Source organism: Sylvia atricapilla, chromosome 8, assembly GCF_009819655.1.
Source record: "Sylvia atricapilla isolate bSylAtr1 chromosome 8, bSylAtr1.pri, whole genome shotgun sequence".
Classification (NCBI taxonomy): Eukaryota; Metazoa; Chordata; class Aves; order Passeriformes; family Sylviidae; genus Sylvia; species Sylvia atricapilla.
The window spans coordinates 24,082,978-24,096,067 of NC_089147.1; the positions used below are offsets into that span (position 1 = coordinate 24,082,978).

Sequence of the window (13,090 nt, forward strand, 5' to 3'; positions counted from 1 at the left end):
AGACTTATTGCTGCAGATCAGTCCACAGCTACAAGTCACTCCTTTTCTACAGCTGTTTTCTAGGAATCCCAAACCCTAGCTAGTACTTTTCCTTCTGATTCTGGCTACTCTTACAGCTTGAGGTCATTATGCTTCCTGTTATCCAAGCAAGCTGTCCCCTGATAAACACAGACAAGCCATTCTGTTCTACCAGATCATTTCATTGTCCGGTTTCTGCCCTGTCCTCCAAGTGTGTGGCACTTCTGGAAACAAACAGTGTGTTCCCAACTCTCCCCCTCCACCTAGTCCACGTGCTTTGCCTGCCAATTTATTCTCTTTGAGTGTAGGTTCGGTCATTTTCATACAGCTCTGCCAAGGATTACTGAGTAATTGCAGTGGGATTTGGAATGACCGTATAATGGAAGGGAAAACAGATTTGTGTACTTTCTGCTTTATAAAGCCAGATGAGCAAGGGCTCACAGGTTTGTTAAAACACAACTCGAATACTGGGCCTTAACAGCTGCCAAAGGCCCTCTGGTTTGCTTGATGATCTGAAGGCTTCTGTTTTAATATGCTGTCAAAGGAAATAGACGTGCATAAAACATAGGCTTTAACTGAACAGAAGGGGCATCTGAAAACCTAGCCTAAATCCCTTTTGTGAGGGAGGGGGGGTTTTGGGTGGTTTTTGTTTGTTTGTTTCATTTTCCTAAGGACCCAAAGGTGCTGGGTTGTTTTATAAGTTCTTATTAAAGTTTTGACACTCAGCTTTCCCCATGTATACTGTTACAGCTGTGTGATTCATATATCTTAATATTTCCTCCTGAAATATATGGATAATAGGAAAAAGCAGAATTCCTGATGTTATTAATGCAGAAAGTGTGTGTGTGAAGATGGCCTGTGTTTTGCTCTTAAATGTGTTGCTCTTATTCCCTGGTCCCCTGTGCTCATTTTTAAGATTTTCCTGCACAGCTGTAGTGCAAAGTAATAAATAGATGATATTAGACCCAAGTTGTATGTATGTGTTTTTCTTCTCAGAATTTCATTGAAAAGGTGAGCCTTTGTGATCTGGCATTTGGAAAGAAGCATGGGGTATATTTTGAGCCCCAGGTAAAATTCATTTTTCAAAATTGCCGTGGCTGAGGTGTCTTGGTTGGACCATAAGGCCTCAGAGCCCTGCTTGCTGCAGGCGGAAGGATTCAGATTCTGTCTGATTTTTCTTACAAGGCTTTAGCTTGCTGATTAATATTGATTGCTGAAGGAATTGGCCACTTGACTAGATGCTGAATCAAATAATCTCCTTAGTTCTTGCTTTGCAAATCCATTGTCATGGAAGAAGTTGCCGAGAAGCTTTGCATACGTGCCACAATGTGATGGGAAATTCTCTCACTGTCTGACTGGTAAAAATTCACCTTTTCTCTACTTCTTAACATCCTTTTGACAACGGATATTTGTGCATAAATTTGAGTAATAATTTGTAGTTACATCTAATAGAATAACAAGACAAGCCCAGCTTTTGATACGTCTAAGTGATACACAGTGAGATTGGGCCTTATAAATCACAGAGATAGTGTTGAAAAATTTCCCCACCTCTTTCTATCCAAACATTCTCTACTGCCTCTGCTCTTGACACACAGTGTAAGTAGAGGCCCTGTAGATAATGAAGCTTTTAAATTTTGTGTTCATCCAAGATGTTGGTAACAAACCCATCAACTGTTCCTGTCCTACCTGCTCAAGACCTTTGCGGTAGTGTGGGATGCTGCATGACAAGTAGACGGGGATGTTGGTGGGGGAAGCAGGGAGCAGGTGGTACCATTGAAAATAGTCAGGATTTTGTGTACAAGTTGCAGAGAAATGCAATGGTTCTGGTCTGTGTTACTAGTTGTTACACTGCTAATGTGTGAAAGTGCGGATCGACAGATGGGAGATGGAGGATCAGCCACGTACACCTTGTTTTTGCTAACTGGCTTGTACAAAGCCTGGAGTAGTCGAATGATTCCCACCATGGTGCTCTTTGCAGACTTGGAGCCTCTGGCTGAAAGATGGTTGGTTACCTGTTGGTCATTTTGGGGTCTGGCTGCTCTGTCAGTTACCTCTTTCCTCAATCCTGGATGTCCTCTCATGACTGCTGTGTTTTGGTTACAGTTCACAGAAGTAGTTCAGCTGAAACCTTCTACAGGAATTCTTGTTCTGTGTTTCACATTAGCTATAACTGCAATTATTATGAAAATACTTTCTTTAGTTAATAACTTCAGATAACCAGTTTAGTAAATATTTCTTGCTCAACTTCTATTCTATTTGAAAGTATTCCAGATTAATTGATAAGAGGAGGAAGTAATTCACATGGGAGATAGGAGCTATGGAAAAGCCTCTGATCTTGGAGCATGAGGAATATATAGTATTAAGTCATGAATTGCATCATACTGTATCAGGCATCCATATACTGCAGCTATACGTTTGTTTTAGGAACATCAGAATTGTTTGGAATAAGAGTTTAATTCAGGAGAATATCCTTGTAAAGAGTCCTTTGGAGACAGCTGTTTTACCCCTCTGCTTTGGTTGCTGATTAAATTCTTGAGGCTGTATTTCTTGTGATGAGAAATTAGCTCTTGGATGAATTTCCAGAGGAGGAGTATTGAGGGCTGTTTGTGAGCTTCAGGACAAGGAAATGTGCTAGAGGTAGAAAATAGAGCCTGCCATATATGCACACCCAGATCATGGTTCACTGATATATTTTTTTTCCTCCTCTGGGAGATTAATATTTCAGTCTCATCCATTGACCACTGATAGCAGAAGTCTGTGACAAAGGAAAGAAACACCAGAACTTATGAACAGAGTAAGAGAATTAATTTTTATTAAGAGGCAAAGAAAAAATAAGAAATAGTTTAAATGTAGCTTATTGTTACAAAATAATAGGAAGTATTAATGTAATAAATAGCTGAAAAACATGTGTAGTGTGCATAATAATAATGATGATGTTTTTAGCACTGTCTTTGAACAGGAGACATGAAAAAGTTTCAACTAACAGTCTTCCATAGTTGAGGTCTCTGAACTTTTGGGTTCAGTATCTGAACCTTTGGGGTCATTAGCAAATATTTTGAGAATTATTGAAATGACTTCCCTATCAAGGGTGGCAAATTAATACTCACCACTAATGCTCTATTACCTTCCTCATGCCCACTCTGTGCTGGCTCAGGGAAGCATAGATTACCAAGCACTTGAAGCAGAACTGGTTGTCTTTTGATGATTTTGCAAGCCTGGAGCTAGTGCATTTGGTTTGAGGAGCTCTTCTATCCTGTATATGCAATGTATTGAAACCATGGTGCCACTGCACAGGTCTTTACTAGTAGTGATGTAGTTGCCAAATGATCTCTGCATATTGATAGTGAATTTTCTCTGTTATGCATGTAACTTTCCCTGGAGTGGTGTGAAACTAGATCACCAAAATGATTTATGCAATGGAAAGCTGTTTGAAGGCTCATATTAGTGGTAGTTTGACAGTTGTTTGGCTTTGTTATTTTAAATGACTTTTATCGTGGAATCAGTTTATTAAAACAAAGAGGGGCGGGTGGTGAGTATGCACAGAGACTGCTGTATCAAACCCAACTATCCAATACAGGCCTTGTCTCTGAAACTGTTGGAACTCAAATAGTTAAGCCTTGAGTGTGGATCTGTGATGGTTCAGTTAATCATGCAGTTGTATACTGAAGGTACATCTCTCTTCTCTGATAATGTATTCCTTACAAATAGCAAGGGATTTTGAAAGGCTTTAACTATTAGTTCAGAGTTGCTTTTCATTAGACTTAGCTGCAGTTGTCGTGGGACTTCTGTTTGGGGATTTGAGTTTATTTTTGTAGTCTTTGCTTATGTTGTCATATACAAGCCTTGCATTGGTAAGGAAGGGGAGGTGCTAAGGAATTGTGTGCTTCCAACACATCTTTTAGCTAGAGATCCAGATTGTGGCTTCAAAATAAAAATTCCAGATACTTCATTGGAAGGCTAATGTGCTTTACAGACAGACAAAATTTAATAGCACTTGCAGCTGCCTGAAAGGAACATTCTCAGTGGGGTGCAGTGAGGAGATAGGAGCTTGAGTGGTCTAAAAAAAAATTACGCATGGGGAAAAAAAAAAAAAAAAAGGTTTGGCAAGAAGGATGCATTACAAGCAGTGAATATTTCTGCATGCACACAAACACCCACCTAAACCTTTTCCTTGTCTCACCTCAGAGCTGTGGCAGTGGGCAGCCCTGGCAAAGCTGGATGCTCAGCCTGTGCTGCCGTCGGCTGCAGCAGCAGCTTCATGCAGGCAGCTGTGGAGTTGGCCCAAGCCCCTCGTGTCAATGATTTCCATTTTCCTTATCTTGGCAGGTAGCACGGTGGTGCACTGCTTATGGCCTGGAGGATAACTGGGCGTCTCTCTGAGCTTGATACTGGTTCCTGGACCAGTGTGAGAGCTGCTAGTGGTTGTGTGCTGCATTAATAATACTAATGGGCTATTACTCTTACAGTTCTGTATATAGATAAGGATTAATATTATATTGAAATTTATTGTGAATTACTTAGTTTGTTGATATATGATGAAATCAATTCAGTGGTGGAATAGCTTTCATAGTATTACTTTAAATACTGTGCTACCTTCCCTGGGACTACAGTGTAATGAGACATGTGTCTTAATTGACTATTTATTTTTTTTTTTTAACGTGATGTAGATCTGCACTAATGATGGCTGGAAATAAATATTTTTGTATTTTATAACATAGTTGCCTGTAAACAATCAGGCTAGAGAATGTTTTCCAGTGACTGCAGCTTTTCCTGGCTGCTTTTGTATCAACATTTGGCATTATCTAGTTGCTCGACTCAGTGCATTCTTGAATCGTTTTCAGGAAAAAATACTAACCTCTGCAGGACTTAGATTTTGGTTGCAGACAATGATTCTTTTTGTACTTTTCCCTAATCTCTAACATCCATTTTTTTTTTCTGTGTGGACAGAAATGGTTTTTTTAAGGGATTGAAGCCATCATTGGGAGTGGAACACTTGGATTATGACAAGTTTTTCCTGCTAGTAGTTTCTAAGTGGGCTCTGGGTGTGGGCACACATTTCTCAAGCAGTCCTCAGGATTGTGTTTAGCTTTTGCATGTGTCTGCACTTTGCTTCAGAACTATTATTACAGCTCATTTAAACAGACACAAGGTAGTTTAAAACAAATTAATTTGGGTTCCAGTAGCAGGCCTGCTGCAGGGCTAAGGTTTTACTGTCTGAATATCTAGCCAGAGCCAGGGTTTGTGTGTTTTGCATTGATATTTTTGTGGCTATGGCTCACCTACAGTTGCTGCTGTAGAGGTATGTCAGGTCAGTCCTTGCACGCTGCAGTCATACCTGCCTTGTCACCGTGGATTGTGTTCTCTCCTTGTTGCATTTTAAAGTAGTGAATTTCCATAAATTGCCAGGGATGAAAGGTAAGAGAAGCAGCTCTTGTAAGACAGGTTTTCAGTCTGTGCATAAAATGGACAAAGAATGGGATGTTGGTGAAAATCTCTCCTCTTCTATCTGGCCTATTGCAGGCAGGCAAGGTGCCACCAACTGGCATTATCTCCAGATTCCCCATATTGACATGAGTCATTTAGACCTGCTGAAAGCATTAGGTCTAGTTGGAACTTGCCTCAGTAAAGGCTCATAATAGCTTCAAGAGACTCTCCCAGTCTGTCATTTTCCTGAGCTCAGGCTGTCTGTGTCACAGGTTAGGGTTTTCTGTACGTGATGGGTTTTACTGGTTCACAAGCTGGTGAGCAACTTGGGCTGAAATCTTTACCTCGCTCAAGTTGCTGGATGCTTTACTCTTCACGTCAATGCTCTTTGTTTTCCCCGAATGCCATTGAATTAACGAGTATTTCAAATAGGGAAAAAATTTGCAAACACTGTTGGGCTGGCCCTAGCTGCTGCCAGGTGCTGGGAGTGATTGATGACGTTGTTACTGGCCCTTACAGGAGACGTGGACGGGCTTTGGTGCCTCAAATTGCTGCTCCCTCCTATTGCTACCTGTTTACTGCAAAAGACAGAAGCCTCCTTTCAACCATTCTGCTTCATGTTTTAGCCTCTCTCCTGCTGCCAAGAATATTTTTACTCTGCATCAAGAGAAAATGAATTCATGCCTTCAGGATTTGTACTCTTTGCTCTGTGCTATATGATAGCAACCCAGTGAGATGTGCAAGTGGAAACTGCATTAATGATTGATAAAAGCTGAGAGCTGTTTAAATTTTTTTCCTGTTTAATGACTATCAATAATTTAATGCATTTACTGTATGTTTTTAAGAAATAACACCCGTAATACAGGCTTGGGTTTAATAGGCTAAATGATTCAAGCTTCAAAAAATACCTATTTCGAACGTGAAGTGTATCTTCTTTTTAATTAAGAACAAGATAGAAAAATATGAAATCAGGCTTGTAATACAGAGGTAGTTGCTGCACCAAAAAAAAAAAAAAAAAAAAAAAGCTTCTGCATGCCCCCTTCCCACCTCCCTTATCCTTGGGGCTGTTGTAAAGTCCCCACTGACAGCAGCATGAGGCTACCACCCCAGCAGGGAGCCACAGCAGGATGCTGCTTTCCCAGATGTGCCCATGCACCTGATTCTCCTGTCCCTTGTGTCCTGGGTCCTGGGCCCTACTCCACCAGTTTAGCTGGTTTATCAGCATCCTGTCACCTAATCAGTTGGGGAAAGTTGAGGGGTAAGGCTTTTAGACAAAGATATTGCTTCCTTCTAGATCTAAAAGGGAGAAATAAATGTTTGACAAAATTATTCCCACCCTGTTCCTTTGGAAGGGACCAAATTTTTCAAGTGATGAGCTTCTCTCATTGTGCTTTGGGCACTGAGTTTGGTCCTCAAGGCTTTGCATATAATGTATGGGGTATAAATCTTGCTTGTGCTCATTATGTACCTTTTTAGGTGATTAAGAAAAAATTAAATAATTTTTTTTCATTCTTGGTGGGGTCATTGCAGTTAGACTGATAGGTAAATGTCATACAGAGGCTGGTATTCTTTACTAGGCACATTACCTAAATACATCCATGTGAATAGTGCTTCTGAAAGCTCAGAGTTTTTACATGGAAAAATGTAATTTTGGGAAGAGCTCTTTTTAGGATGCAAGGAAAGCAGGTGGGAAAATACAGATAGCTGTAACATTAAAGCCATAGGAAACAATTGTGGGAACACCTCTGTATAAAGATATAGAAATAAAATACATTTGGCATTTAAATTAAAGGTTGTTCAAATTAATAAAAATTACACTGGTTGTTTAGGAAATATATTTCATGTAAGTAAAATCTAGTCTTTTATTTAGACATCTGTTGGTGGTGGATCCCAAGAGTTCACTAAGGCAAATGAAAGGAAATTTTATTTAGGAGGTCTTGTGTTTTCATCAACTCTTACCACAGCTTTGTCTGTGCTTCTGCAACAATGTTTTGGTTACTTTTTCTTGGCTTCTTGTAATAGATACTTGAGAAGAGCTTCCTGTCTTTGTGCAGATACAGTTCTGGGAAAATAGCATTTCTGTTTGAAGAAGCTTCTCTCTTCACAAATATCTCCAGTTCAGCTGTTTGGTTTGTGGTGGAGGACTTGCCCTGTTGTACGTATGAGACGTGCACACACACATATGCATGGATAATGGGGATATGCTTTTAATTCATACTGAAATAAATGAGAATTTGCTAATTTCTAGCTGGTTCTCTTTATGTTGCTGTAGGTGAACATTATATTGTGTTCTCGTGAAATGTTACATGAAATGAACGTGTTACATAAAACGAAACATGCAAGTTCTACTTCTTACTGATTCTGTGCCAGCTGTTGATACTAGAAAATAGCTTGGAGAAAGAACCTGATTCAGAAGCAGGTGAGGTTCCTGGCTTCAAAACCCAAGGGTTTTTGTTCAGTTTCATCATGCTATTTAAGAGTAGGTATTTTAATCTTCCTTTTTTCTTAGCTTGCTTATTTGTTTTTTGCAATAGGAAATGGAGACTGCTACTTCCCTGAATAGATGTTAAGGAAATAGTTGTTTTATTACCTCTCCAAGATCAAAAGGTTGAAAATCAACAGGAAAGAAAAGAAAAGAACTTTTTACTGTGATATAAACTTGACCTGTATCTAGTAGTGCACTCTGAATGTACATATAATTCACCTGAAGAAAAGTAGCTGTTAGTTAAATGTAGATTGAAGAACCTTGAGAATGCTTTTTGGTTTTCTCTGTAAATTTTAAGAGGTGTTGGTGATGATGCCCACTTTGGTTTAAACCCTGAGTTTAAACCCCATGTTATGGACAAAGTTGGGGGAGGGTTCTGTTGCATACAGCAGTGCTCTGATCTAATTCCTCAGTGTAATGAAATTAATAGCCATCATAGAGCTAGAAAATGTAATAAACCAGAAAATCACCCAGGTTGGTTGTGTAAAATGGGGGCTTCTGTTGACACAGGAGTGCCTTTAAGAGCTCATGGGGGCTCCGTGCAGGGGTCAGACATGGTAAGGTCATCAAGCTCTTCTCCAGTCATGCAGTGCAGATTGGAAGTGAGGGGCATGCATCACTTTCCCCAGTTTATTTTTTTTTTCCCCCCTAAATGTAAAAAGTCTCTGGATCACTTAAGACCTAGAATCTGCAAATGTCCTGCAGGATTTTTGCATTTTTCTATTGGAAGTGGTCTACATTTGGGTAACGCCTGAAAAAAACTCTACCTTTGTCATGCAGCAGGAAGAATGAATCTGGCATCATCATTCAGAAAAGATTAGTCAAAATCACATTCCAGTATCCCTGCTCCATGTTTAGATCTCCAGCTCAGGTACTGCCCAGAATGGGCATGCATCATGTGGGATTTAAGGAGAACCCAGACCTAGCTGGAGTAATTGAGGATTATTTTTATTAAGCTTGATGTAGGAAAGCAGCTCCACTAAATTCATTGCAGGAGTTGACTCACACACCATCTTGAGGGTGTTTGACTCAACATATGCCTAGTCATTTATCTAATGTTGATGTCGACGATTTGTTGGGTTTTGATAGAGTGTTTCCCAGTTTTCTGTGTGTTTTCTTCCTGTAGTGGCTGTATACCCAAAACATTTTGACATTCTTTTCATACAGATTATCTCGGGCCCTGTCAGAAATTTAGTCAAGTCATTTGGTATTGTAAATCATTTTGAGAGGTTTCTCCACTTAGAATTTGACTTTCAGGTAATTCATTATTTCACTTTATTATTTTTTCTTGCCTGAGGATTTGAGAACAGACAATCTCACCTTTGGAGCAAGTGATGTTGAGTCAAACCTATGTCTCTGAATGGTACTTGGGACAAATTTCTGTCTCCCTGAGAATATTGTTTTAAAACTTTGGTTTTTTGCACTCAGACTTCTTTTTTGATTTAAACATTTGATTTAAAACTATGCTTTCTTCAAATCTTCCATGTCTGCTTTAAATGATTTCTCCTACTAGCAATAGGATGGAAGTGCAAAATTCTTAAGCACTTTAAATATAACCAGTATTTCAATTCTTAACAGGCTTTACAGGAGATCCGGCGGGGGGAAAGTGTTAGCAGGGAGAAAAATGCTGTCAAAAGCATTCTTTTGATTTGATGGTGAAAAAGAAAAGCAAATGATGCATTTGATTTAGGGATACAAAACTAGTGTATGTTTGAGGGGGTGATACAATTTCTTTTTTTCTTGAGTTTTGCAACCTGATCTGTGCTGAGCTGCTCAGTAAGTATTGATTTGCACATAGCCTCGGGATGTACACGTGTCAGGAGCAATTCACTATGGGTCATTTCTTCTCCCGTCCCCACACTGGGGGCTGCAGCACTGTTTCCCTTTAAAAAAACAAAACAAAACGATTTGAATTCTCCAGGTTTAAGTTGCTTTGCGTCAATTAGTGCAAGATGGTGAAAGCCGACAGAAAGCAGAAATGCAACTGATGAGGGGTGTAAGACATTGAGAAAGTGAAATTAAACACTGGGGGAAGGTTTGCCTTTAGGCAGAAGGTTGAGGAGGCAGGTTTTGGAGTAGTTACATTTTTGTGTCAGAATCCGCTCTTTCGCATTGTCACATTATTGCTGCGCCTATTTATGGGTGCACACAACAAGGCAGAAGAGGTTTTGAATCACTGAGCTTGTTCTTGCTCTCCTTGGTGCACATTTTCTGTGTGTTGTCTTCTGTGATCTTTATTTAGTTTTTCATTGTTTATTTACACTGCCACTGTTACTTCATGAATTCTTTAAATCATTGCCTATCTAGAGGGGAATCTGGACAGAATTACTCTTGCAGCTTTAAGTCTTGCTGACAGGAGGAGAGAAAAAGAGAGCTTTTGTCCCCTAGAGAAATGCAGGAACTGTGGCCATTTAGAATTGGACAGACGTGGTGGCTTTGAGGGAGATGCTGTGATAGAAGTGCTGCCTTTTATCTTGTTTCCTATCTGTTGGGGGCCCTTATTTAAAATCTCTTCCAGGAGACGAGGATCTGCATGCTGTTAGCAGATGGGTTAATTGTTGTTTTGAGGGATGGCAGAATTGTGTGTGGAAATGTAAGGTAGCACCGATATTTTTCCTTATTTTGAGAACTTGTGTTCAGATTTTCCATGGGACAGAAAAGGGTAGAGTTTTTCTGCATGAATATAAACCAACAAAGTGTGATGGAGAACAGACTGGACGTGTTTCCCTTTGCTCATTCCCCGTGGAAAACCTTGATTGCCATTTCCTCAAAGATGTTAATGTCTTGCATGCACACTTTAAAATAATTTTCCACTTGATTTTCCTGCCTTTCATCAGAGACAGGTACTGGGGGTAGGGAGGGGCCCATTAAATCTCTGTGTCTGTAAGTTTCTTTAAAGTCATGTTAGGAGTAGGGCAGAGAGAGCAAAATGGTCTGAGGTGAGGAATTGTGGTTTTATGGGAGTGAAGCTCAATTTCTAAGTGGTACGTTTAGTCAAAAGGTTTTTAAGATCCCCTTCCCTTCATTCTGTTTTAAAAAAACCCCACACATGTACTTATTCTTGCTGTTACTGGAAGATTTGATATAGCTGGAATAGATTGTCTTAAGAAAAAGAGTAGTTCTCTTAAAAAGAAGGTGAACTTAGAATTAGTTGCAAATACCTCATAATTGTAGGTATGATCCTCTCAGAGTGCATAAGCACTTGAATGTCAGTATATACCTGTATGTTCAGTATGCATGTTGGAATTTGCCTTTTGCCAACTATTTTGATAGTAAATGTGGCTCATTTGAATTTTTACAGAAGTGGGTGTGAGCTTGGCTCAAGCATGTTTACATAATAGAGAAAGTGCTGGAGAATATTTTTGAATTGGGCTTTAACCCATTCTAATATGGTACTTTTCCCCATTCTGACAGGAATTTCTTTGCTGTTCTTAGTGGTGGTTGACTGGACATTCATGTTTCCTATTTTGATAAAGTGACAATGGAGAACATACAGGACACCCTAAACTGGCATTTTAGAAGTGCAGAAGTAGTGGCACAGTAGCTCTGCCAAGCAGAGTTGTAATCAGTAGCCTCTTGGAAAATCATGAAAGCTAATGCTTATTTCCTTTTTTTTACTTTTTTTTTCTCCTCCCCTCAGGAAATACTGTTGTGCTGAGGAAGAAAACAGCTCCCTCCTCCCTTTTTTTTTTTTTTTCCCCCTCCCCTCCTTTCTTCTTCCTGCCTGAATCAGAAGCTCCAGGAATGTGCTAATTGGCGGCGGCCTCTTCAGAAAGGTAAGGGGTAATTGTTATCTGCTTTTCAAGGTGTCTTGCCTGCTCTGCTCCTTCTGGAAGGGCAGGTGATGGAGGAAGAAGTTTGTCTGCGTGAAGTTTTGCCAAGCTTCTGGTTCATGTGGGTTGCCCTTCTAATACTGGAATGCAAACAGAAGCTTCGTGCACTTCTTGCTCTACTACTAAGTGTAGGATATTGTCCCTTGAGAAAATCTAGAATGTGAGATATCTTTTAAATGCTTGCAGAAGTAAAAAAGTAAAACTGTTTTATTGTAGACTAATTAACTAAATCTTTTCTTGAATATCATCTTAGAAAGACAGAGTTAGGTCTGGAGAAGACAAGTTGAAGAATCATATCTCAAAGTGCTTCTGTTGTTATTATCACACATGTGCATCTGATCAGGCAAATATGGATTGGTTTCATTGTTGTTTTGGTTAGTTTTTTAAACCTGATGTCATCTCTGGGGTCTGTCATGGTTTTGTGGCTGGTTGTATCTGACAGATAAGACAGGAACTATCTGGAAGCCCAACTCAAGTTCTGAATGGTGAAACACATGGCAAGTCTTTAACGCTACCGACTTTTTCCAGATTTGGACAGAAGTGCAAAATGTGGTGTGTGAGAGGAATTTAATTTTGTTGTTATCTGGTGGTGGGAAAAAATATGTGTCCGTCTTTTCACTGCAAGACATTCAGTTTATGTGTCAGGGATATATAAAGTCCAAAAAATTAGTGCCAATTCATAGAGCATTGTGAGCTGCATGAGTAGATTCAAGTTTGTTGCTAGACAAATTGCATATGTGTTTTAATATTAAAGATTTGTATTTGCTTAGGAGCTACAGTGCTTTGAGATGTCATTTCCTCTTCCATCTTTGTGATAGATGTTAATGCTCTTTGTAGTGGAGGCAGTATCTTCTGTCTAGACCTCAGCCATTCTGGTTCAGAATTGATGTCTTAACTTAATCCAACACTGAGAAGGGCTTTATGCTAACTCACTGGGTTCTGAATTGGAGAGGCCAGTGCCCGACACAGGTTTTCCTGCTGGATTGCTCGGTGGTGCTAACATTTGTGAAGGGTTTTGAAAGACAGTGCGATGCAATAATGTCTTAAATTGCCCCAGCAGGATTTGTCAGAGTTCATTTGTCAGACCCCTCACACTGACTAAGTACACTAATGTATCAAGGATAAGCTCCAGACAGGTAATGTGCCTTGGGATGTTCTTTTTCTCTTTCTCCATCTCATTCTTGCCAGTGCAGAGGCAAGCTAAGTCTTTATTGAACAGCCACTATCAGCTGTCTGGCTACTTTCTGCAATAAAGCTAATGATCTAATGGGCAAATGTTTCTTGGGGACCTTCAGCAGAAGCGGAGACAAGGAGAAACATACAGACCAGC

At 39.8% G+C, this 13,090-nt stretch overlaps 1 protein-coding gene across 5 annotated transcripts in view; it reads left to right on the forward strand.

Moving 5' to 3' along the window:
- ZMIZ1 (zinc finger MIZ-type containing 1) overlaps positions 1 to 13,090 on the forward strand; it is a 339,057-nt gene that overhangs the window by 39,138 nt on the left and 286,829 nt on the right. For all 5 annotated transcript variants that reach the window (XM_066324120.1, XM_066324122.1, XM_066324121.1 and 2 more), the window contains exon 2: positions 11,568 to 11,703. The gene's annotated coding sequence lies outside the window, so the exon portion shown is untranslated. The remainder of the gene's footprint in view (positions 1 to 11,567; positions 11,704 to 13,090) is intronic.